Here is a 27,674-nt window from a genome sequence, read left to right as displayed (position 1 = left end):
ACTACCGAAGAAGCCCTTCTCAGACGAGGGGAGGGTAGGCGGGATTTTAAGTCTCGATTTTTGTCCTGATCTGTTTTTCCATGTATCCACATCGGTCACGCCTTACGCCAGGTCCGGTCTAGTCACATGCCAGACCCCACACATGAACGCACTCGATCCGAGCTCCCTGTTTTCCGGGCACGTCTCCCCCTTCTATTCTGTACAGGGTCGAGACTCCCACTCCAGGTTTGGGTTAGTTTAGCCCCAGACCTTACACAAACACCTTTAGTTGCACGGGATTTAGTTAAAGGTTCTCCAGGTCAGTCGCGTTTCGAACGCACTCACCAAAGGATGTGATGGTAACCAGCGCCACTACGTCCCCTCACCCTGAGCATCAATAACCCTGTGGCTATCCAATATCCACATACAAGGCACTTGGCGGCATAGTTGTACTATTCAAACAGACGATGTCAACACTCCAGTATAGTATGCAGCATAGTCCTCTATGCACCTCCGTCACAACAGCACGTGGTTGATAATACCAACCATTGCTACTCAGGCAGAACTTACCTCACACTCTTGTTCATTTTCACCATGCATGTCACATCGAAGACGCACCGACGCTTCACTAGTCCCATGCATTTTTCACTTGGGCGCAACCAGTGCACTTGTGACTTCGAGCTCCTTGTAAAAGGAACATATAATATTTATATGCAACTGGGCTCTGAATCCCTTTTTTGTATGTTTTCTCCCCTTTCCCCCCCCCCCCCCTTTTGTCTCCTTTTTAGGTTGAGAAGTAGGACTTCAGTATAAGAACGGGTCCTCCTAATCATTACCACAATCAGGTCTATCTAGGGATACAGTGTGTCTTTTCCTGATCCCTGGTAATTCTTTTTCTTTAATTGGTCCTGATGAAGCGCTGAGGATCCCTTAGGGACCGTTCTGTAGCGCGAAACATGTCGACCTCCTTTTTTTAAAATTACACTTTATCACATTGACACTCGGGTTGAGAGAAGTGGGAATTTATTTGTTTTTATTTCCCCTCTCACAACGGCACATACGTGCATCTCCATCCCCGTTGACTTTTACTTTGAAGCAGGGGTCCTACGAATAAAACTAACAGGGCCTCCTGCTCCATTTTAATTCACATTCACTGTAACTTTTTCCCACATACCCGCACTCACCACTGTGGCAAACTCCTAAAAGATCTCCGCTAGAGAGCCCCTCGGGGCCCGTGAGGGACTGCAGCGCCACCCCCACGAGGAGCAACACTGCCCGATGATGATGCTATACACTCGAAAGGGTGTGTGAGGGCACTACGTACAAAACCTAGGAGTACCTTTCTCTTTCTTCACACACTCACCTATCCCAGGAGACTACCCCTTTTCTCTATAACACCACATAACTAGTGGATGTTCCCCTTCATCCATAGGAACTGATACCATCCATTGTAATCTTAACGCTCATATACCACCCTTGGATGCCCGCTCGATGCAATGTAACGCAAATCGCTATTTGCTGTAACTTTGAGCTATTTTCCTGCACAAATAAACGAATGAGCTGGAAAGTGAACACTTTGCTTCAGATGGCATCACTTTTTGTGAATACATTTGTGAGTTTGTATTAGCGCAAAGTTTTGATAAATGTGCCCAAAAATGTCTTACTTTTTGCACCAAATTTGACAAGATATTTGTGGAAATGGGCTTTCCTTATCTAGATTTTTTACCAAGATGAAGATTCACCAGCCGAGAGTCCGCAGGTTTGTGTTTTTTCTTTTTTCACCAAAGTGCGATAAAGCTGTGTTGCGTTCCAGCATTGCTAGGCCCTCATGCCAAGTCAGCGGAAATCCCGATGCGGCCGGTGCTGAGATCACGTTCCCGATGTCCAATGACAAGCCTGCTTAGATGTGTGGGTGGAAAGATGCCAGAAACTGAGGAGCCACTGTAGGAACTGGATGCAGAAAGGCCAATTCCCACAGTAATCCCCATTTCTCAGGATATATCTTGGAATAGCCCAATATTTCCACACCTGTGTGTTCTTTGGGGCTTTCCTTCTCTCTCACTGTTTGTTGAGGTTGTTTTGAGGAGCACTGCCCTGCAAGAGCTGCACGAGGAGAGCCGGTGACTAGATTGAGATCTTGCAAGGCAGGTTAGGAGATGGTCTAGGGTCTCCTTCATGCCTAGCCCTGTACATTGACTCCCAGATAACAGAATCAGCCGAGTTCTTCCTTTGTGTTACGGTGATGGGTTAGCCACTATGGCCGCCTCTCATGAGAGGCAGAGGACTGGGGGCGGTATCCTGGATGGACGCATATTTGGGAACGCAGGACTATGTACTGTTGAACGGTGGATGCTTGTATTGTCATTTCTAATCCCCACACCAAAGTACAATGGTTGTGACGCAACACTCATATGCCATTAGAGCAGTTGGCGGATCGAAATAAGGAGTCACTTAAAAAGAAGACTTCCAACAAACAAGAGCTCTGGCCTTGCATATTTTTTCTTTTATTGTGTCTGAGTTTTATAGAGGACAGAAGGAGTATCTGGAAATTATACCTAGAGTCCAAAAGTCAAGCAAGATACCGCTTAATGTCATTTGCATGGTGGTGAAATGCTGATGGCACTTTGCATCACATCGGTGCAGTTTTATTTGCACGTGCATCAGAGATGTGTGGTAGATGGTATGCTGTGTTAAATGTAGTAAGTGGTACACTACACAGCTGATAATTTAACACAATATTGTGTTGCACGAATCTTACGAAACCAGCCCTTCGTGTGCCTTGAAGTATCTCCCTCCTTTCAGTGGGGTAATGTTGAAAAAACATTTCAATAAACATGCTGCCAACACCACCCTGCGTTTCAAAGGCAGGAGCAAGGCCTGTATCCAGACAGGCTGCCTTTGGCCACTCGACTGCCTAACCAGTGCTCCTGACCTGTCCCACCTAGCAGGCTGGTAGCACAAGAAATAAACCCTAACCAGATACCCACTCTAGAGATGGGCTGACCTACAGTGGTAATGCTACTAGAGGACTCAATGTCATCAGGGACACCATGGTCCAGTGATACAGTTTCATTGAAGAAACTGATGCATTCTGGGAGTTGTAGTGCTAGCTCACCTCAATTTAACAATTTGAACTGGTTCTAGATTAAAGTTTTCCGCGGAAGGAAAAACTGGACTGACAAAGAGTTCCTGATGACATGGAGTCATCAGGTAATATTTTACAACTGTGTTTTAATGTTGTCATTCCACATATCGCGAGCAGCTTCACAGTTAACAGTGATCCCCATGGGCACAGATGTGCTTGCCGTGGTTAGAAATCATGGACTGTGCAATAATAAACTTGCAGATATCCTAGGGTGACACAGAAGTTGTATGTCGATGGTGTTTTTGGTCCACTCAATCACCAGTGGGTGAAACAAGATGGGTATGTGGACTACCTCTTCCAGGGCTCCATTGATGTTTGAAGGGGGTTATCGGGCAGGAAGAGAGCGCCTGGTAATATTGGACTTCATTGATAAGCTTCTAGTGTTCTGTGTAATGATGAGATGAAGAACATCTTAATTGAGATATTTCCTAGTATTCCTATTGCTTGTTTTGCTATTGAATCCTGTAAATTGAGGAACTGGGACAATTGGGCTTCGCGGTTGTTTGGTTCCTCTGCAGCAAACATCCTGAGTTGTCACCAACCGTAACATTCAGTGACTCAACCAGGAGGAGCAGCAGGGCAGATGTAAACATGGTAATCAGGTAACGATCAGTTGGCGTAACAGAGATCATCGTTAAGTAGTGGTAGCATTAACCTTTCTTTCCGCATTCTATTACCAATGATTACTGGATTAGCGATTACCCCAACAATAGTTACCAGTGTGAAGATATGGTGGCCTCTTAACCAATATTTTCAAGTCTTAGCACTCAATATATTATTAGAATATGACTCTTTACAACGCGAGTCATCACAACCCGTGCCATTACAACGAGGTCGTTACAACGACCGCGTTGTTACCAGGCAAAGCCATTACTACGTAAGTCATTACATCGACTTGCAGTAGATGGCGCACTGACATTAGAAATGTATAATTTACTATTCCAACTCCAGCCTACGTAACAGTAGGGAAGGTGCTGGAATAGTAAACTATACTATTTCTAATGTTAGCACGCCATCTACGGCAAGTCGATGTAATGACTTGCGTAGTAATGGCATTGCGTGGTAACATCGTGGTCGTTGTAACGACCGCGTTGTAATGGCATCGCGATGTGATGCCCGCATTGTAGTGGCTGTTTCCCATAATATTAACGCAGTACAGCAGAAACTGAAGGTCCGCCTAGCCGAAGGTCTCATCAGTAAGACTCCATGTGCTGCGACTAATAATGAATGAACATCTGTGCAGCTACCCTACTGATCTCCACTATAGATGGTCACCGAACTCCTACTCAAGATGCCAACATGTCCCTGGCTGAACAGCCTTTTACCTCTTACGGCAAGCTAGCCCAGTAACAGTCTTAGAGGCAAAAACAGCCCATCTGTTCCAATGCATAAGAATTCCTGCAGATATCTTCAGAACTTTCCTGCTCAGCCTGAAACTCATAAACAATCTGTTTATTGGTCAGATTCTGTGACTCTAGATACATGCATCAAAAGGGCTCTCTGTACGCCCAGGAAGGGAACAGAACTTTCTCAGGAGAGGCTAGATTGTGAAGTAAAAGAATGTATCTCTGCTTTCCTGTTTTAAGGACTCAAATAGATCAAAACTCCCCGGTTGTAGAAACTCACGGTAACCAGTCTCAAAAGTATATTTTTAAGCAAGACCACACGGACTGACAGCCAGACACTAGAGGTGTTTCTAGGAGCTGTCAGTTCTGGTCACAGGATGCCTGAAATGGACAGAGGTTAATCAGTTAAACCCCATCTGTCATGGGCCCTGGTCAGGGGTGGCAGACTTTACCTGTGAGTGTCTCTGGGCCTCAATTATCAAGAATACAACTATGTACCCGACCATTCCCAAACCCAACACAGCAGACCCTAAGAGAAGATGCAGGGGAGGAGGCTGTAGGCAAGATGGAAGCCTGACCATCACGCGACCCCGGTTTAAACCCCGGACAGGCTCAGGAGTACGCTGACTCCCCCCTTTTTCCTCTTATAACTGATTTTGTCTCAGATTTCAGGGAAAACCACTCAATGAAGGACCCGGTATCTCAACGTCTCTGGGATCCGGTATCTACAGGAGTTCTACGTCTGTTGGAGACAGGCCTTCAAGAATGAGCCCACGGGAAATAGTCCCTGGGCCCAATTCACAAAGAGACTCCGCAGGGGAGGTGGAGGCTCCACAGGCGTGGCAGAATCTCCGCAGTGAGAAACTGCAGTGCGGAGATTCCACCATGACTGTGGCGCCTCCACGACAACTGCGGAGTCTGTGCGGCAATTGCAGACCCTCTACCACGACTGGGGAGATTCTTCAATGACTGCAGAGCCTACGTGGTGACTGTGGTACCTCTACCACGACTGAGGAGATTCTGCCACGACTGCAGAGCCTACGTGGTGACTGTGGAGCCTCTACCGTGACTGAGGAGATTCTGCCATGACTGTGGAGCCTCCCTTGTGACTGTGGAGCCTCTACCGTGACTGAGGAGATTCTTCCATGACTGCGGAGCCTCCCTGGTGACTGTGGAGCCTCTACCGTGACTGAGGAGATTCTGTCATGACTGCGGAGCCTCCCTGGTGACTGTGGAGCCTCTACCGTGACTGAGGAGATTCTGCCATGACTGCGGAGCCTCCGTGGCGACTGCGGAGCCTCTGTGGCAACTGCAGACCCTCTACCATGACTGAGGAGATTCTGCCACGACTGCGGAGCCTCCCTGGCGACTGTGGAGCCTCTACCATGACTGAGGAGTTTCTGCCACGACTGCGGAGCCTCCACGACGACTATGGATCCTCTACCACGACTGCGGAGGTTCTGTGTGAATTAGGCCTTATGTGTCCGTGCTTTCATCCATGATTACACCTTGGAGTCTATAGGGAGATGGAGATATCCACCTGCCCCCTTCCCTACTGCTCGAATCTACCCTTTTTGCTATGAGGCAAAGTATCTGTGCCTCTTCAATAGGTCTGAACATGAACGCAAGTGATAACATTGGCACGAGAGCTGACGCTGGACCACAGACCGCTCCCACCCACATCTCCAGAGTGTTGCGAGTCTGTTGGCGATCGTTGATCCAGTTCTTCATCCTTATTATCTTTCACACATATTTCATTAATCACCTGATTTATACTCTTTTTTTAATTTGCTTTCTCATCGTGCCAGTCCTGCACAATGTCTTATGCAGTGGTGAACCCACTTTAGCATTGTGTCTTACATTTACATTGACTCGAACGTATGGAGTTTGGTGATTCTATACACAGCGCCTCGATTCCACGTGCTGGGGGCTTCACTGTGCAGCCTGCGCTTGGTACCTTGGAGCCCATGCCATCTTCTGCAGATGTCAATGACTAATTCACTTCAAGAAAACCAGAAATCGCCTCACCCTCAAAGGACATAGAGGTAATGTGGACGCGGACGCTGTGCTCTATATAATGCGGTGAGAGGTAATACGGACACTGTTGTTACTATGCACTCTACCCACGGAAGCACAATGTAGTCTCTGTTACTTGGTGGATAGACTTACTGCTGAGGACTGAGTATATGAGACTAGTAATCTGAAGGTAATAAGTAACCTGCACCTACCCTGGCACCCTGATCTGCAGTCCTGCCACCCTGGCGCTGAGCAACATCCTGAACGTCCGCCTCTCGTCTTAAAGGTTATTAACATGATCCTCTTCTACCACTCTGAGCAGCAGCCAGGCAATCCGAGCATCCTCAGAGAGTCACTAGCAGCATCCCTGACCTACTGAAGTATCCGCGATCACCCATGACAGGCTGTGACCACAACTCTGGCATATTTGAACATCACTCCTGGCAGGCTGACACAATGAGCATCCTGTCAATAGTGGGACCTTGGAACATTTGAGCAGAACCTAAAATTTAACTGTTAGCACTGAGGATTACTTGTGCCCCAGGTTACCTTTCGAATCCTTGAAAATGATGGCATTAGCTCTGATAGTCATTTATTTTCTGGTCATACATTCAAATGAATGATACCCTCAACCCTTCCTTGAGATCTGAACCCAACGCTTACAATTCAGGAAAATCTTGAGGACAGAGCTATTTACCCTTGCTTTCTAACTATAACACATCAAGGAGTGCCAGAAAAAACAGAGGATATGGGTTACGACTTTCCGAATTAGCTTCCATTCTCCATTGTCTCTACGCGTATTAGCCCTTCAAGAGCTTTATATTCAAAGCCATTTTGTGGTCACAAATCCTGAAGTATACAAAAGCACAGCATTTGCAACCACAAAAAGTTTTTTTATGAAGTACTTAACCTTTTAAAATTGCAAATGGGGTTTTGCCAGCCATTCTGCTTCAGTTAGGAAGGTCATAAAAGGGTAGTCTCCTTTGCAATGAGATCTATCAATGGTTTCAGACTGCAATTGTGGTCAGAAACCACTGAAAAGCTATTGACTCATCAAAGGAGATGGCAACTCATTCACATATGGGGAGGTTCTCTGTTGGACAGTTTACCCACTGAAAATCGAGTTGGCAGCCTAGGAGGAGCAGGTAGTGGCTTCTTCAAGGAATACAGGCTGCTTTAAAAAAATGCTATATTAAATATCCAAGGATTTAAAAGGTCCTGTTCCACAAGACAAGTTATATGGTCTCTCAAATTTTCCTAAATATTTCAAGAAAAACTTAACAGGTACCCGTGAATAGCAGCATTATGAATGGCGATGTGTAAAAAACCGGCGTCTATTTAAGGAAACTTGAGAGACCATATAACTTGTCTTGTGAAACAGGACCTTTTAAATCCTTGGATTTTTAAAATACCTATATATAGATGCTTTTCAAATTTGGACTTTAGTAGCTATATACTGTGTAAAATTAGCCCTGAGGAAGTCTGTGGCTTATGCCACAAAGAGACGAAACATGTGTTGGCGGCTAGGACTGCTTTTAGAGAAGTTTTAAGAAATAAAAGAAGATTAAGAAGATCTTTTGGTGTTGATTGATTAAGAACTTTGACTAACTGTGGAATATGCTCAGGATATATCTCTTTTCTTAAATTTTAATGGTGTAGGAATTCTATACCTTCTGGTATATGGGTGATGGCCGTTACCATATCCTTTGAGCTACCCTAATTTGTATTTTGATTGTTACACAACTCTGCGCAATTGTCACCCAGCCATCCGTTTTGTATAGTATTGTTACATTAGGAACCCGCTCGGTCTTTACTTCCAAACTTTGATTCCTCTGTCTTCCCAGTGGTGCAACCTAAAACCATTGCATTTGACGTCATTCTGCAATAATATTGTATCCAGAATATTGGCTGCCGCAATTTTCTGAATGCAAGTGTGCGTATGTGTATATATAACATAACATATGGATATACATAATATAGCCTTGGAGCCAGCCTTAGCTGGCTCTACCGGCGGCCAGGGCGACTGACTCCGGAATCTGGGGATCACGGATCGATCCCCGGCGCCGGTGGCAGATTAGCCCAGCACCATGTGACTCTGGGCAATAGCTTGATTAATCTTCCCGACAGCCCCCAGCGCCTTACGGGAGATTGTTCTCACTTTACAAATGTGGATTATTAAAGGCCCGCTCCCTTGTTAAACGGTCCAGGGCCCTAAGGCTATTAGAACAATCCGCCCCTAGAGGGTAGAATGTTCTAATTACTAAAAACAAAGGCATCTCGGAGCGCAAGGGGGTTTAAATCCCCTCGGTCTCCGATAGGCCTTTGTTCACAGCAGCAGCTGAGAACAAAAACAACATTGGAATGTTACTCTGCTGGCTTTTACCGGCCCGTAGAAGCCCGGGGCACTACACTGTATTCAATGGAGTGCTCCACATTCCAATGTTCTAAATATAATTACTATTCTTAACTTCACATCTTCGTAACTGGAAGATATATACGAAGTTGAGAATAGTAAACCAATACTTACCTATATATACATACCTTCACAGGATTCTGAATTTGATATTTCAGTCGAATGATATTTAAAACTCGATATTGTTGAAGAATGCCTTAAATTTCACTTGGGCCTGTTCTTTACCAAAACTCTTTATCTTTGTATTAACTTTGATCTGTGTTTCGTCACTTCTGGACATGAATGGCTGAATGACTTCTAATACTTTGTTTTATTCACTAATGGTTTGCTGTATGTGATGGGAACACAACTTCCCTTTTTCTACTAGTCTTACCACTTCCCCATGCGATCTTCTCTTGACTGATGTGCCTCTCTGCCTCATGACCCCAGCAGGTGTCTCACTAGTGCATCCTCCGGACCACAGAGTGCAGGGCCTCAGAGTTCCAGCAGGTGTCTCACTGGTGCATCCTTCTGCCCACAGAGTGCAGGGCCTCAGAGTTCCAGCAGGTGTCTCACTGGTGCATCCTTCTGCCCACAGAGTGCAGGGCCTCAGAGTTCCAGCAGGTGTCTCACTGGTGCATCCTCCTTCCCACACAGTGCACTGCATCAGAGCCCCAGCAGGGGCCTCAATGGTGCATCCTCTGGACCACAGAGTGCAGGGCCTCAGAGCCCCAGCAGGGGCCTCACTGGTGCACCCTCCGGACCACAGAGTGCATGGCCTCAGAGACCCAGAAGGGGTCTCACTGACTTAGACCTCTACATCCTTCTGGCCACAGAGTGCAGGGACTCAGACCCCAGCAGATGTCTCACTAATACATCCTCTGGACCATAGAATGCAGGGACTCAAGAGTCCCAGGAGAGGTCTCACTGACTCAGAACTATACATCCTCTGGGCCACAAAGTGGAGAGCCTCAGAGCCACAGCAGGTGTCTCACTAGTGCATCCTTCTGCCCACAGAGTGCAGGGCCTCAGAGTTCTAGCAGGTGTCTCACTAGTGCATCCTTCTGCCCACAGAGTGCAGGGCCTCAGAGTTCCAGCAGGTGTCTCACTAGTGCATCCTTCTGCCCACAGAGTGCAGGGCCTCAGAGTTCCAGCAGGTGTCTCATTAGTGCATCCTTCTGCCAACAGAGTGCAGGGCCTCAGAGTTCCAGCAGGTGTCTGACTAGTGCATCCTCCGGACCACAGAGTGCAAGGCCTCAGAGTTCCAGCAGGAGTCTCACTAGTGCATCCTTCTGCCAACAGAGTGCAGGGCCTCAGAGTTCCAGCAAGTGTCTCACTAGTGCATCCTCCCGACCACAGAGTGCAGGGCCTCAGAGTTCCAGCAGGTGTCTGACTAGTGCATCCTCCGGACCACAGGTCAGGGCCTCAGAGTTCAGCAGGTGTCTGACTAGTGCATCCTCCGGACCACAGAGTGCAGGTTTCAGAGTTCCAGCAGGTGTCTCACTAGTGCATCCTCCCGACCACAGAGTGCAGGGCCTCAGAGTTCCAGAAGGTGTCTCACTAGTGCAACCTCCGGACCACAGAGTGCAGGTTTCAGAGTTCCAGCAGGTGTCTCACTAGTGCATCCTTCTGCCCTCAGAGTGCAGGGCCTCAGAGTTCCAGAAGGTGTCTCACTAGTGCATCCTCCGGACCACGAAGTGCAGGGCCTCAGAGTTCCAGCAGGTGTCTCACTAGTGCATCCTTCTGCCCACAGAGGGCAGGGCCTCAGAGTTCGAGCAGGTGTCTCACTAGTGAATCCTTCTGCCCACAGAGGGCAGGGCCTCAGAATTCCAGCAGGTGTCTCACTAGTGCATCCTCTGGGCCACAGAGTGCAGGGCCTTAGAGTTCTAGTAGGTGTCTCACTAGTGCATTCTTCTTCCCACAGAGGGCAGGGCCTAAGAGTTCCAGCAGGTGTCTCACTAGTGCATCCTCCGGACCACAGAGTTCAGGGCCTCAGAGCTCCAGCAGGTGTCTCACTAGTGATTCCTCTGGACCACAGAGTGCAGGGCCTCAGAGTTCCAGTAGGTGTCTCACTAGTGCATCCTCCGGACCACAGAGTGCAGGTTTCAGAGTTCCAGCAGGTGTCTCACTAGTGCATCCTCCCGACCACAGAGTGCAGGGCCTCAGAGTTCCAGAAGGTGTCTCACTAGTGCAACCTCCGGACCACAGAGTGCAGGTTTCAGAGTTCCAGCAGGTGTCTCACTAGTGCATCCTTCTGCCCTCAGAGTGCAGGGCCTCAGAGTTCCAGAAGGTGTCTCACTAGTGCATCCTCCGGACCACGAAGTGCAGGGCCTCAGAGTTCCAGCAGGTGTCTCACTAGTGCATCCTTCTGCCCACAGAGGGCAGGGCCTAAGAGTTCCAGCAGGTGTCTCACTAGTGCATCCACCGGACCACAGAGTGCAGTGCTTCAGAGTTCCAGCAGGTGTCTCACTAGTGCATCCTCCGGACCACAGAGTTCAGGGCCTCAGAGCTCCAGCAGGTGTCTCACTAGTGATTCCTCTGGACCACAGAGTGCAGGGCCTCAGAGTTCCAGTAGGTGTCTCACTGGTGCATCCTTCTGCCCACAGAGTGCAAGGCCTCGGAGTTCCAGCAGATGTCTCACTAGTGCATCATCTGGACCACAGAGTGCAGGGCCTCAGAGTTCCAGCAGGTGTCTCACTGGTGCATCCTTCTGCCCACAGAGGGCAGGGCCTCAGAGTTCCAGCAGGTGTCTCACTAGTGCATCCTCCCGACCACAGAGTGCAGGGCGTCAGAGTTCCAGCCGGTGTCTCACTAGTACATCCTCTGGACCACAGAGTGTAGGGCCTCAGAGTTTCAGCAGGTGTCTCACTAGTGCATCCTCCGGACCACAGAGTGCAGGGCCTCAGAGTTCCAGCAGGTGTCTCACTAGTGCACCCCCCGGACCACAGGTCAGGGCATCAGAGTTCCAGCAGGTGTCTCACTAGTGCATCCTCCAGACCACAGAGTGGAGTGCCTCAGAGTTCCAGAAGGTGTCTCACTAGTGCATCCTCCGGACCACAGGTCAGGGCCTCAGAGTTCCAGCAGGTGTCTCACTAGTGCATTCTTCTGCCCACAGAGTGCAGGGCCTCTGAGTTCCAGCAGGTGTCTCACTAGTGCATCCTCCGGACCACAGAGTGCAGGGCCACAGAGTTCCAGCAGGTGGCTCACTAGTGCATCCTCCGGACCACAGAGTGCAGGGCCTCACAGTTCCAGCAGGTGTCTTACTAATGCATCCTATGGACCACAGATTGCAGTGCCTCAGAATTCCAGCAGGTGTCTCACTAGTGCATCCTCCGGACCACAGAGGGCAGGGCCTCAGAGTTCCAGCAGGTGTCTCACTAGTGCATCCTCCGGACCACAGATTGCAGGGCCTCAGAGTTCCAGCAGGTGTCTCACTAGTGCATCCTTCTGCCCACAGAGTGTAGGGCCTCAGAGTTCCAGCAGGTATCTCACTAGAGCATCCTCCGGACCACAGAGTGCAGGGCCTCAGAGTTCCAGCCGGTGTCTTACTAGTGCATCCTCTGGACCACAGAGTGCAGGACCTCAGTGTTCCAGCAGGTGTCTCACTAGTGCATCCTCTGGGCCACAGAGTGCAGTGCCTCAGAGTTCCAGCAGGTGTCTCACTAGTGCAACCTCCGGACCACAGAGTGCAGTGCCTCAGAGTTCCAGCAGTTGTCTCACTAATGCATCCTTCTGCCCGCAGAGTGCAGGGCCTCAGAGTTCCAGCAGGTGTCTCACTAGTACATCCTTCTGCCCATAGAGGGCAGGGCCTCAGAATTCCAGCAGGGGTTTCAATACTGCCTGCTTCGGTCCACAGAATCCAAGCCTCACATATCCTGTCCCACTTCCCTTTAGTTGTGGGTAGCAGATGAGCCATTAGATGCCTATTGATTGGAAACAATAGACTCCCATTAGTTACTATCTGCACCTATTGTATAGAGTTCACTTATAATTGCTGTCAAGCTGTCTTAACTGACAAGGATGGCACTCCATTTGAGAGAGAGAGAGAGTGACAGAGACAAGGAGATAAACGGAGAGTAAGAGAGAGACAAAGGAACAGAAAAAAGAGAGAGAGAAGGAGAGAAACAAATACAGAATAAGAGAGTGAGAACCTGATTTAAAGAGAGTAAGCAAAAGCAACAGAGAAAGAGAAAGCAAAACAGAAAGAGAGTGTGAGGGAAAAGCAGATGGAAGAGAGGAGAGAGAGTGTGGCTGATAGAGACACACAAGGGAAAACACATTCAGAAAGAAATTAAGAGAGAAAAAGAAACAGATGGAGAGAGTAATATAGAGAGAAACATACAGATGGGGGACTGTAAAAGAGAGAAAGAGAATCAGGAAAACAGAGAAAAACAGAGACAGAGAGCATAAGAAAGAGAGAGAGAGGGCAAAATGGGGCTAAACAAGGAGAGAGAGTTAGAGAGAAGCAGAAGGAGAGAAACAGAAACTAAAGGAGACAGAGACAGAGAGTGTGAGAGGGCAGGAGAGAGAGAGGGAGCAAGAGAGAGAGACAAGACAAGAGAGAGTAAGAGAATGTTCAAGAAAGAGAGAGAGGGGGGAGGAGCCTAGCGCGTGACCAAGATGGCCGCGTGAGCTCAGAGCTCCCGAGACCCTCGCTCCCTCCGGCAAATATCCTGTGTAGAATCCTGTTTTTAATACCCGGAATATTGGAGGCGAGCCGTTGCTGAGGTGATCGTCGCTGTCCGGGCTGAAATCGCCCACCGGAGGCCGAAGTTGTGCTACACGGAAGTTTGCGGCCTACTCCCCGGAAGATGCCCGGGGCTTGCGCTGGCACGGTGCCCGAGCACTAATTGAACAACAGCGGCTGTGTGAGGGGCGAGCCATCGGAAGGACGGTGTCATCACTTTCGCTTTCCTATTTTCATCGCGCCCTGGCCTGGGAGTGAGCCGCGCCGGTCACTTGTTGCATTGTCTTATCCGGATGGGCAAGGGGATTGTCTCTGCAGCAGATCACGATGTCGGCCAAATCGGAAGCCGAAAAACAGAAGCCCAAGAACACCAGGCGGGGAGGATACACCCAAACCAACAACATGGATCGTTATGCCCAGCAGAAGGGGTCACCAGGCGGATCGGGACGGCCACTGGAAGCCTTGAAAGATGGTTTGCCCCCCGCTACGGAACTAACCCTGCAGGATGTCATGGGGGCCATCGAGGGGATGCAGTCCTCTATCGGGCAGCAATTCGAGACCCTGGCACATAAAGTGGACACAATCTCGATCGACGTCAACTTGATTCGGGCAGACCTGGGGAAAACCAATGAACGGGTTCAATCCTTGGACCTTAAAACCTCTGGCCTCCTGGGAGATGTCTCTGACCTGCAGCTGGAAGTCCGAAATTTGAGGTCCGCAAACGACCTCTTTGCCCGACGGCTGGAGGACTTTGAAGGCCGGGCACGGCGCAACAACGTGCGCATTATTGGGGTCCCGGAAAACTCGGAGGAACAGTCGGTGGACCTGTTCGTAGAGGATTTGGTGGTAAACCATCTGGCGCCCAAAGGCCTCAGTAAGTTCTTTACTGTTGAGCGGGCCCACAGAGTCCCTGGTGGGAGGCCCAAGGTGGGGGCCCCTCCGAGACCGATTGTCGCCAGGATCTTTAATTTCAGGGACCGCGATGCCATTCTACAAGCATCACGAGTGTCCGGCCCGATGACTTTCCAGAACACCACAGTGAGTTTTTATCCTGACTTTACCCAGGCGGTGCAGAAGCAAAGGCAGAGCTTCCTGGCGGTTAAGAGAAGGCTAAGAGGGATGGAACTGAAGTACGCCATGCTCTTCCTGGCCAGATTGTGTGTGGTGTATGAAGAGCGGACTTTCTTTTTTGAATCACCGGACATGGTCGGAGACTGGCTGGACACATTGCCCCAACGACAGACTAGGGGGGAGCATGCTGGTGGAGCAGAAGGTGGCCGTGATGAACAAGAGTGAGGACTTTGGTGCTAGATCATTTTGACTTTGCCCAGGACAGTGAATCACAGTTTTCGGTCTCTCCGGGAGGGTAGTAGCCCGGGGGGTGGCGGGGGTATGAAGGGAGCTTTTTCCCTCCTCTGGGTTTCTTTTTGTAGACTAGTTTTAGAATAGGGCGACAGGCACACTGCAAGTTGGGGGGGCTTCTTAAGCGTACGCAGGGGTGCAGGGTGGGGGGTGGAATGGGGTTGTTGAGGTGGTTGTTGTTGGTTTTTGTTTTGCAAGGCGTAGTGATGCAAGCTTCTGTAGCTCGAGTGCGGTTCTACTGGGGGGTGGAGGTCTCCTTACATTTCGGGATGGGGGTAGGGGCTTAAAGATACTCAGTTGGAATGTTAACGGCTTAGGGGATCGTATTAAGCGAGGGATTGTCCTGCAATTTCTGAAGCGATGCTCCCCTGATATAGTTTTATTGCAAGAGACGCACTTGATAGGTAACATGTGCTACGCACTCAACAGGAAGGGCTACAAATTTGTTGCGCACTCGGGGTTCTCCTCGGGCTCTAGAGGGGCTGGTATACTTGTTAGGGCCTCACTGCCGTTTGAGGTTGACTCCACCACTGTTGATGAAAGGGGGCGATTTGCGGCTGTGGCGGGGAGGTGGGAGGGCAGGACGCTGGTCTTGGTTTCTGTTTATGTCCCTCCTGCGCTGCAGCCCTCCACATTTGCTGACCTGGGGAGGGCTCTGTTGGATTTCCCAGATGGGATGTTGGTGGTGGGTGGCGATTTTAATGCGGTTGGCTCCGGATTGCTTGATAGACACCCGCCAAGAAGCTCTGGGGGGGCGCAGAAATGGCTTTCAGACTTCGTGGATACCCTGGGTCTGGTTGACTGTTGGAGACTGCTGCATCCCACTCAGCGGCAGTACACTTTCCACTCTGGGGCGCATGGCAGTCTCTCTAGAATTGATTATGTACTTACTTTGGCTGCACACGCCTCCTTTGTGTCCGAGGCTAGGCACATGGCTAGGGGTATTTCTGACCATTCGCCGGTGTGGATCTGTATAGATGTTGGTCGAGGAGTGGTGGGCAGGGTGGCTCCGATTAACCCCTGGTATCTCCGTGACCCTAGGACTCGTAGCGCGGTGCTGAAGGCGGTCGATCTCTACTTCCAGGAAAATCTAGGCTCGGTCACATCTGTGGTGTCTTTGTGGGAAGCGTTTAAAACTGTGCTGAGAGGGGAGGCCCTTTCCTTGATAGCGGCAGCCAAACGTCGGAGGGATGCGGAGGTCGCACAGATTTGGTTTTGGAGGAGGAGGTTACGGCAGCAACGCTGCATAAATTGAGCCTTAAGCAGTCGGAGTATAAGGCCCTGGTGACGAATGCGACCAAAGCCCTGAGTAGGGAGCAGCAGGGGCGACTGTACGATGTTGGGGACAAGGCCGGGAAATTAATAGCGTGGCTGGATAAAAAAGAGCGGGTTAATCGTGTGGTGCCAGAACTAGTAACAGAGGGTGGCGTTACTGTTACTGAGCCGGATGGCATAGTCCAGTGCTTTGCAGATTATTTCCGCACGGTCTACACCTCAGTGTCGGATAGGCCGGTGGAGGACTCGTGTGAACTTCTGCGCGATCTGGCTCTGCCTTGCCTCTCTGACATAGACAGAGAAGATCTAGATGGTGACATCACAGATGACGAAGTCGCGGGTGCTATTCGTTCACTGCGCCCTGGCAAGGCCTCGGGCCCGAATGGCCTGCCAATTGAGTTCTATAAACTCCGGCCGGACAAGATCGTTCCACATCTGCGAGCTATGTTTGTAGAGGCGCGGGAGATAGGATGCCTTCCATTCGACCAACGCCTGGCGACAATTGTGGTCATACACAAAGATGGCAAGCCCAGGAATAAATGTAGCTCATATAGGCCGATTTCGCTACTTAATGCCGAGCCGAAAATCCTCGCTAAAATACTGGCCAACCGTTTGATCAGGGTGATCGGGGACCTGATCCACCCGGACCAATCCGGTTTCATCCCGCACCGTAACACTGCGTTGAACCTTAGGCGCCTCCACGGCGTGCTCGCAAGGACGGGGACGCTGCGGGAGCCGACCATTGTGGCTGCACTTGACGCCACGATGGCTTTTGACACGCTAGAGTGGGCATATCTGTGGGCTGCACTTGCGAAATTCGGCTTTGGACCTGGCTTTGTTGGCTGGGTGAGACTACTGTATGAAGGACCCTTGGCTAAGGTTGCGGTTAATGGTAGGGCGTACTGCCCGTTCGTGCTGGGGAGGGGCACCAGGCAGGGTTGTCCCCTGTCGCCGTTGTTGTTTGCTCTCGCTCTTGAACCGCTGGCGGCGTGGATACGATGGCACCCGGACATAAGGGGGATCCGATGGTCACCAGATCATGAGGACTGCATCTCTCTTTATGCCGACGATATTTTGCTATACCTCACCTCACCCACGAAGTCTCTCATAGTAGTCTGTGATGTTCTGACTTCTTTTGGTAGGAACTCGGGTCTCACCATTAACTGGGGGAAGTCGTATCTGTATGCCCTGAGTGGAGACGTCCCTGTTCTCCCGCGGAATTGCTCGAACCAGATCGCCCAGGAGGGTTTTTGTATCTAGGGATCTATATCTCCACCGATCCAATTGTTCGATATGAGAGAAACCTGCTCCCTCCATTGACGCGCCTGCGGCGGGATGTGGCGGGTTGGCGGCGGTTGCCGCTTTCCCTCCTAGGCCGCGCCGCGCTGTTCAAAATGATGTCTCTTCCCCGCTTTCTCTATGCCCTACAGAATACCCTGGAGCTGGTCCCGGCCAGCTATTTTCGGGAGGTCGAGAGCCTCCAGCGCTCGTTGCTGTGGGATGGCCGACTGCGTATAGCTATTGCAAAGCTGACCCTTCCGTGGTACGATGGGGTTATCGCGCTTCCTGACATTAGAAGATATTATTGGGCCACCCAGTTGAGTGCGATCAATCATGGAGTCTACGGTCCGGTGCAGAGCCCCGGCTTCGCTATGGATCGGTGGTTGCTGCGCGGGGGTAATTACTTTAGAGCACTCTACTCCAGGTCAACGGATGGGTCCCTCACGGGGCCAACCAAGACGGCGGTGCACGTGTGGAAGGCGGTTACGAACTCGCTGGGTTGGAAGGATAGGCTTACCCTCGCTACTCCGCTGTTTGACTCGGATATGTTGGGGAAACTTTGGCACACGAAGGGGTTCGAGAAATGGGACCTGATTGGGATATCCAGGGTGGGGGACCTGCTGGTTAAGGGTCGAGTGAAGTCGTTTGACGAGCTACGGACGGAATACGCGTTGCAAGGTACGGAATATTTCCGGTATGCACAGGTTCACCACGCTCTGCGGTCCGTCCTCGTCGAGGGGGAGACGGTGCCCGAGTCTTCTCCCTTGGAGGATCGGATCCTAGATGGCCATATGCCGGAGAGTACAATCTCCTTAATTTACAAGAAGCTTGTTAATGTCCGGACTGACCTCCTCCTAGGGGTGCGTGATCAGTGGACCAGGGACGGCCTTGAACTGGATGATGAGGACTGGCAGTATGCCATCTCATCTCCTAAGGAGGTGTCAAGAATTCCTGTCATACAAGGGAAACACGCCCTTATGTAAACAGGAGAGCTGTTACATAACTCAAGGGAAACACGCCCTTATGTAAACAGGAGAGCTGTTACATAACTCAAGGAAAACACGCCCTATAAAGGGAGGAACCGGGAGGTACAAGGCTGTCGGATATTGTTTTTACACCGACGTACCTGCTTTGTGAAGAGCAGTGTTCCGGAGTGGTGCTCCAGTAAGGCAAGAACGGAGGTAGGTCGAGTCGTTACTCCCTGGGCCGTGTCTTGCCCCATCGTCACCTGTGAAGGACCCGGAAGCTCTACCGGTCAACCATTGAGCTTCGCTTTTTGACTCGGCTGAGTCCAAGCGCAGTGGCGCTTTTGCTGGTTGGAGTCGTAACTCCCAGCCCGACCAGAGACACAGGGACTGCCAGCTGTAACGCACACCAGGAGGTGTTTGCCGCGTTACAGACTCGGAAGTCCACAGGATCGATCGAGCGGCTGCTCTCGGTTCAGTCTTCTTGCTTGTGATTGGGGTATCGGTGACGCATCACCAGGAGGTGACTCCGCGTCCCGGTGCAGTCTGAGGAAGAGGTTGAGCGGCTGCTCCCTTCAGGTAGAGACCCCGGCTGGGTGTTTCCCTGACTCCTCGATTCTCCCCAACACTCTTCGTGCCCCTCACAGCCTACCGATTGGCATTGTCGGCCATTTCATTTCTGCCCTCTGTTGGCATACGCCGGGATCGGCGTATATGCAGAGGACGGTTAGGACCATCCGTGCTGTGGGCTGGTAACGTACTTAGCCTGGAGGATTCCAGTGACTATAACTTTTGTTTGTTCTTTGTATTTTATTTGCCTTCATTAAAAGAACTAACCCTTCACAAGTGGTTGCGTCCTCATTGTCGTGTCTGTTAAACGATCCTGAGACGTTCAGGGCGTTACAAAATATCCGACCTTAATAACACTAACTGTCTCCCGGTCGATAACAGACATGGCAACACTTGATGATGTGCTGGCTTCTTTAGCGGCCATGCAAGTTGAAGTGGCTGCCTCTAGGCAAGAAACAGCCGATGTAAAAGCCAGACTGGATGCTATCCAATTGGACCCGCTCACGCCCAGCACCTCCCTCACGAACCAGACCCCTGCGGTAGTAGTGGAAATGCCGGTAGCCATCCCCTTGGCAACACCAGAGAGGTACAGTGGGGATCCTAACACAGTGCAGGTATTCCTCACACAAGTGGCGCTACATTTATCGTGCAAACCAAAGGCGTTCCCCACGAGTCAGGCTCGTGTGGCTTTCCTTATATCCTATTTGGCTGGAAACGCGGCACAATGGGCCGTACCTCTGGTGAGCAGGGACGACCCCCTCTTATGTGATTGGGGTGCTTTTCGCGAGGAATTCCTGAAGGTATTCGACAGAAGGGCTGACTCGTACACGGCGGACCGTGAAATGCTTGAGTTGAGACAGGGATCCAACGACCTGGTGCAGTATCTCAACGCGTTCCGAAGGCTGGTTGCGGAAACCAAGTGGCCTGTTGCTAAACAGACGGCGCTCTTCCTTCAAGGGCTGTGCGATGAGCTCAAGGACGCCGTGGCTCATATTGACCCTCAACCCAAGACATGTGAGGGCCTTATCAACCTGGTATTACGGCTGGAACATAGGCTAAGTGAAAGAAAGGGGGATCATGGGAGAAAAGGAAAATCCCTTCCATCCTATGTGACGGTGGGAAGTCCTGAAACTTCCACCGCATCCAAGGGAGAACCCATGGACATCAGCGCAATACGAGCGAGCCTCACAGCCACGGAGAAAGAGTCACGCCGTAAACAAGGATTGTGCCTATATTGTGGCAAAAAAGGCCACTACGTACGTGAATGCCCTGCCAAACCGAAGACGTCACGTTATCGGGCCAACCGGTCGGTAACAGCCGTGGTGGACATACCGGCGGAAAACTAGAGGACTCCAAGACCAGAGAAGGGGCATCTCGGAGTCACTCATCCATCCCTTCACTTTCCAACTCGGTCACTAAGGGACAACGACACCTGTTTATCACGGTGCACGTGGGAGTGCATGACCAGTGGATACCCGTTGTGGCCATGGTGGATTCAGGGGCCACTGGCATGTTTATGGACCACAACGAGGCATGCAGGCTAGGGCTAGTGCTTCTTCCCAAAGCAGTACCCGAAGACGTCTATGCGGTAGACGGAAGGCGATTGGTGACGGGGCCCATCGGACAGCACACGGGGGTCCTTCCGATGAGATATGGGAGGAACCATTTGGAACAAATCGATTTTAACATCATCCGAGCGCCCCAATATGGCGTCATATTGGGATTGCCGTGGCTACAGAAACACAACCCCTTTGTGGATTGGCCAACACATCGCATCGAAATGACGTCACCGTATTGCATCCTGCATTGTGGAATAAGAACGGAATCCCTTGACGCAGATGAGAGCGGGAGTCAGACGGTGGCTACAGCGGCAGAAAAAGATGTGGCTCTCCCCCAGGCTTATCACAGTTTTGAGGATGTATTTGATGAGGTGAAGGCGGAAGTGCTACCACCACATAGACAGTTTGACTGCCAGATCGACCTGGTGCCAGGGGCCAGCGTTCCCAGCGGCAGGCTGTATGCCCTGACGGAGCCTGAAAACGTGCATCTCCGGGGGTACCTGGATAAACTCCTCAAGCTAGGATTCATCCGCCCGTCCAAGTCTCCGGCCGCCTCGCCACTCTTCTTCATCCCGAAGGCTAATGGGGAGCTGAGAGCCTGTGTGGACTTTAGGGCATTGAATGCGATAACCATAAAAAATCGGTACCCCTTGCCTCTCATCAGTGTACTTCTGGAACAGGTCAAGAAAGCTCGTATCTACACCAAGTTGGATTTGAAAGGGGCATACCATCTGGTGCGCATGAGGGACGGAGACGAGTGGAAGACCGCCTTTAAGACCAGGTTCGGCCTTTTTGAGTACCTCGTCATGCCGTTCGGTCTGTGCAACGCCCCGGCAGCCTTTCAGTACTTTTTGAATGAGGTATTCAGAGAGGAGTTGGATATCTACGTGGTCGTATATATCGACGACATCCTCATCTATTCGTCCAGTGTGGAGGAGCACGTACACCACGTCAAAGCTGTGCTCCAAAAGCTGAGGGAAAACATGCTGTTTTGTAAACTCAGCAAGTGTGACTTCCACGTCACATCCGTGGAATTCCTCGGAGTGATGCTGAGTCCAGAGGGACAGGAGATGGCAGAACGAAAGATCAAGGCGGTGAAAGAATGGCCGGTGCCCCAAAGCGTGAAGGACGTCCAAAGTTTCATTGGCTTCGCCAACTTTTACAGGCGGTTTATAGATGGATTTTCAGGAGTGGTGGCCCCAATCACACAGCTACTGAGGAAGTCCAAGGAGTTTGTCTGGTCCCCTGAAGCGAACAAAGCCTTTGAGGCCCTGAAAAGCGCCTTTGGTAAGGCGCCGGTGTTGGCTCACCCCGATCCGGATCTCCCCTACGTGGTGGAAGCGGACGCGTCGGATGTGGCGCTGGGGGCTATCTTGTCCCAACGCAACCACGACACAGGGGTGCTTCATCCCGTGGCGTACATGTCCCGCAAACTCAACGACGCCGAACGCAGCTACCATATTGCGGAGAAGGAGCTTCTCGCAATCAAGGACGCCTTCACCGAATGGAGGCATTGGTTGATGGGGGCAAGACATGTGGTATCGGTGTACACGGACCATCGGAACCTACAGTTCATGACGGCCACTAGACACCTTTCTCCCAGGCAGCTGCGGTGGATGATCTTCTTTGCGGGGTTCAACTTCCGCATCACATATCGGCCGGGGACGGAAAACCGGAAGGCGGACGCCCTGTCCCGTCAATCTGCAGTTAAGGAACCATTGCCTGCAACCAAGCGTTCCATCATTTCCCCGAGGATGGTATTGGGGGTTATCCAACCGGATACTTTCCTGAGGGGAATAAAGAGAGGGATCAGGTCATTCGCATGGCGGAGGTGGCTCCTCAGTCACAGAGAATGGCAGCTGAAGGACGGGATACCCCTGAAGGGCAGGTGCCTATTGATACCCACGCCTAGGCTAAGGAAACAAGCATTCATCTGGTGCCATGACTCTCCATGCGCAGGTCATTTGGGCTTTGAAAAAACGGTGGCTAGCATGGGACGGCATTTCTGGTGGCCAACCATGAGAGTGGATGTCAGGAGGTGGGGACAGGAGTGTCCTACGTGTGCTACCATGAAGGCCGACCATGGCCGAACCCAAGGGCTCTTACATCCACTTCCGACCCCGGATAGACCATGGGATAGCATATCACTGGACTTCGTGGTGGGCCTACCGGTAGACCAGGGGATGACGGCAATACTGGTGGTGGTGGATTACTTGACGAAAATGGGGCACTTCATCCCCTGCAAGAGAGTCCCTACGGCCGGGGAATTGGCGTCACTACTCCTAAAGAATGTGGTACGACTGCATGGATTACCTGGGGTGATCGTGTCGGACCGGGGGTCGCAGTTTACTGCGCAATTCTGGAAGACTTGGTGCACTGCGCTGCATGTTAAGAACGCTCTGTCCACCAGCTACCACCCTCAAACGGACGGCCAAACCGAGCGCCTGAACCAAACGCTCAAACAGTATCTGCGATGTTTTGTGGACCAGGGCAGGGAAGAATGGGTCGACTTGCTATGGGTTGCAGAGATAGCCTATAACAACGCCACTCACAGCTCCACTCAGTCATCTCCGTTCTATAGCAACTATGGCCAACATCCCAGGTTCTTGCCATTTCTACATCCGTTCAGAGAGGACAGGATTCCCGCCACAGCGGACAGGGTGGCACACATAAAAGACACGTTGATGCGCTCAAGGGCTGTCCTAATAGAGGCCAAGAGAAGATACAAGGCTGCGGCAGATAGGAAGAGAAGGCCCGGGCCACTGTACCGCACTGGAGACTACGTCTGGATATCCACAAGAAACATGAGGTTTCGAAAGAACAGTGTGTTCCATCCCAAGTACATGGGCCCCTATCGAATTACCAAGTGTATGGGTCCCGTGAACGTGAAGGTGTGCTTGCCCCAGTCATTGCGGATACACCCTGTCTTTCATGTATCATTGCTCAAACCAGCACCCTCCAAGCCGTCTGGGACACCTAGGCCGGTATGCGTGGAGTCGGAGGAGGAGTATGAAGTGTCGGGCATACGGGCGTCCAAATGGCGCAGGGGGAAGCTGTGGTACCTGGTTGCGTGGAAAGGCTATGGCCCGGAGGAGCATTCATGGGAACCGGCTGAAGGGGTTCATGCTCCGCGCTTGGTCTCCTTGTTCCATCGGCGTTTTCCTGCCAGCGCTGGACCCGTGGGGAGCCGCTGAGAGGGAGGATGTACTGTCAAGAATTCCTGTCATACAAGGGAAACACGCCCTTATGTAAACAGGAGAGCTGTTACATAACTCAAGGGAAACACGCCCTTATGTAAACAGGAGAGCTGTTACATAACTCAAGGAAAACACGCCCTATAAAGGGAGGAACCGGGAGGTACAAGGCTGTCGGATATTGTTTTTACACCGACGTACCTGCTTTGTGAAGAGCAGTGTTCCGGAGTGGTGCTCCAGTAAGGCAAGAACGGAGGTAGGTCGAGTCGTTACTCCCTGGGCCGTGTCTTGCCCCATCGTCACCTGTGAAGGACCCGGAAGCTCTACCGGTCAACCATTGAGCTTCGCTTTTTGACTCGGCTGAGTCCAAGCGCAGTGGCGCTTTTGCTGGTTGGAGTCGTAACTCCCAGCCCGACCAGAGACACAGGGACTGCCAGCTGTAACGCACACCAGGAGGTGTTTGCCGCGTTACAGACTCGGAAGTCCACAGGATCGATCGAGCGGCTGCTCTCGGTTCAGTCTTCTTGCTTGTGATTGGGGTATCGGTGACACATCACCAGGAGGTGACTCCGCGTCCCGGTGCAGTCTGAGGAAGAGGTTGAGCGGCTGCTCCCTTCAGGTAGAGACCCCGGCTGGGTGTTTCCCTGACTCCTCGATTCTCCCCAACACTCTTCGTGCCCCTCACAGCCTACCGATTGGCATTGTCGGCCATTTCATTTCTGCCCTCTGTTGGCATACGCCGGGATCGGCGTATATGCAGAGGACGGTTAGGACCATCCGTGCTGTGGGCTGGTAACGTACTTAGCCTGGAGGATTCCAGTGACTATAACTTTTGTTTGTTCTTTGTATTTTATTTGCCTTCATTAAAAGAACTAACCCTTTACAAGTGGTTGCGTCCTCATTGTCGTGTCTGTTAAACGATCCTGAGACGTTCAGGGCGTTACAGGAGGTCGCGATCCCGGCACGACTAAGGCTGGTGCAGCTTAAGATACTTCATAGAGTCTATGTCACGGGACCCCGACTGATCCATATGGGTTTCTCCGAGGATGGCTTATGTAAGAGGGGCTGTGGGATGGTGGGCACCTTCCTACATATCATATGGGAATGTGGTGTGATCACGGAGTTCTGGAAGCGAATTCATGTTGTGATGCAGGAGGTCACGGGTATTGCACTGCTGCCAGAGGCATGGCGCTGTCTTTTGAACGTCTGGGGTCCTACTGACTATGATGCGGCACAGACTCAATGGGTGACCCTAGGGAATATGGTGGCGAAGCGTGATATTGCACGACTGTGGGGTTCTCAGAGACCTCCCGCTATGGAAGCATGGATGGAAAATATGGACTGGAGCATGTTTAGGGAGAAAACGGTGTATAGTGCCCGGGGGCGGCCTAAGAAATGGCATAAGATATGGGGGAGATGGAACCAGTATAGGGGTGATATATGTCTGCCCCCGGCCACTGAACTGTTGGAGGAGCAACCTTCCCCCTAGCTTCACTTCCAACTTGGGATTTTTATGATGATTATATGCTAGAATGTTAGCGCCTCTGCTTCTCCCTCAGCCACCCGACCGGTGGCTTTGTTCTGACTTTGGGAATGGGGCCGCGCCCCCACCGGGAACTGGCACGAGTTCATTGTGTATACTGCCTTGCTTGTGTTATTTACTTTCAGGTTGTTTTTAAAAAAAAAGGAACCTTTGTTTTCTGGTACCAGAGCTGTGGACACTTCCATGTGTTGTACTTAATTGGCTGCCAAACCTCCGGGATGTCGGCTGAATAGCTGTGTTCCAGACCGACATAAATAAAGGTTTTTAAAAAAAAAAAAAAAAAAGAAAAAAAGAAAGAGAGGGAGAGGGAGAGGGAGAGGGAGAGGGAGAGGGAGGCTTTTACACAGTAGGGACCGATAAGCTGCCCTCGCTCCCAAAGTACGAAGGATCTTCTCCTGAAAGTTCGATGAGAAGTAGGAAATCTTGAAGCTTTACTGACTAGTTAAGGTGAAATGATAAAACCACATTAAAATTAATTGTACAATTAGCTCTAACCATAGGCATGGTTTTCTCTGCGCTCTGTAATGTATCCCCCTTACTCTGCACAGGTACCCCCTTTCCTTATACAGACCCACGTATCCTCCTGAGGCGGAAGCCGGGAGCGCTACGGTGCTTTTTTAAAAAAAAATACTTGTGTGCTTTAATTTGCTGTATTTTAAATTCACTTACTGCACTTCCTGGCTTTTCAGGACTCTGCTGCCTGTCACTGAAGCTAACCTCATAGCGGATTCAGTGCTGGTGCAGACTCGAGGCCAAAACATTCACTGCCGCCATTGACGGCGAGGCCACGCTCACTTTAGGCCCCGCCCCCCGCCCCAATCTGAATAAAAGCGCTGAATACGAGCGCCGTTCTCAGACCCACGTATCCTCCTGAGGCGGAAGCCGGGAGCGCTACGGTGCTTTTTTAAAAAAAATACTTGTGTGCTTTAATTTGCTGTATTTTAAATTCACTTACTGCACTTCCTGGCTTTTCAGGACTGCCTGTCACTGAAGCTAACCTCATAGCGGATTCAGTGCTGGTGCAGACTCGAGGCCAAAACATTCACTGCCGCCATTGACGGCGAGGCCACGCCCCCGCCCTTCTCCTCCTTGATAAACATGTGCCATCACCGTACGCGCAGCGGACGGGCGCAGCGGGCGCGCCGTTTGCGCACCGAAGGCGCGCCTAAGGCAAGCCTGTCTGCGCCCGTCATCGCCAAGACATCGCCTCTCGCCTGTCCCCCTGGCCAAACCACACGGGAAGCCTACCACTATGATAGAGAACGCCTTGTTGCCCTGAACCCTGGAAAGAGCTGCGAGACGATATCCGGACATCTTGGACAGACATGCCTTCAATGTAAGTCCTGTCATTTTTCCACTCCCAGACCTTGTCTACTTAGGCATCTCCAAGTTGTGCTTAAACAAACCCCTCTTACCATCTTACATCTAAATGTTAGGTCTCTCTATAAACACCACCCAGAGGTTAACAGTCTCCTACTCGAAGAGAAGCCTGACATTCTTTTCATCTGCGAAACCTGGCTCCATGACGATATAACTAGTGTCTCTAACCTCGCGCTCCCAGATAACTACCATATGAAATCGATAAACAGAGACACCAGAGGTGGCGGCATTGCCGTCATCTATAAAAAGCAATTTCTCTGCTCCTTTACGAAAGAAAACATTTCGAGCTGCGAAAGTGCTCGTTTTAAGATTACGACGGGCCCTCACTTTTCCCTGTCTGGATTGTACATCTACCGATCCCCCGGACCTACGTCCACATTCATTGATGCTCTCCTTGAAGTGGCGAACTCCCTTGTGGTGGGCTCAGCAAACTTCACTATATTAGGAGACCTCAACATCCATTTCGACCGGAACCAAGATTCCACCATCAAAAACCTTCTGGCTGACCTCTCAGCCCTACAACTCTACCCTTTGATCCAGGACGCTACCCACTCTGCTGGACATATATTAGACCCTGTCTTCACTAACATCCCAGAGACTATAACCGAAGCGCCCAAACCTATGGGATGGACAGACCATTACTTAATTAAATTTACCATTTCAATTAAGGAAATGCTCAATAAGGCTGAGCCTACCCGACGCCTAAAAAGACCATGGCACAAACTTGCTCCCAAAGACCTGCAGCCCACCCTAGGAGAATTCCATCAAAGGGCACATATAAACATTAATACAACATATGCTGCCTTCCATGACTGGATCACTAAGGGACTAGATGCCCTCATCCCTCTCAAATGGACTAAGGGACGCAGCTCCCCTTCCAACCCATGGTATAACAACACCTTGAAATCCATGCGGAAAGAATGTAAGAAAGCTGAAAGAGCCTGGAGGCGAGAATACAGTGACAAAGCGCTCTATCTAGT

General features: G+C 50.9%; 1 protein-coding gene across 1 annotated transcript in view; it reads left to right on the top strand.

Annotated features, from left to right (window-relative positions):
- Positions 1-27,674, top strand: part of GAREM2 (GRB2 associated regulator of MAPK1 subtype 2) — a 470,347-nt gene that overhangs the window by 141,184 nt on the left and 301,489 nt on the right. The window lies entirely within an intron of this gene.

The sequence above is a fragment of the Triturus cristatus genome, chromosome 6 (assembly GCF_964204655.1).
Source record: "Triturus cristatus chromosome 6, aTriCri1.1, whole genome shotgun sequence".
In the NCBI taxonomy this organism is placed as follows: domain Eukaryota; kingdom Metazoa; phylum Chordata; class Amphibia; order Caudata; family Salamandridae; genus Triturus; species Triturus cristatus.
This window is presented reverse-complemented; position numbering and strand designations above follow the sequence as displayed.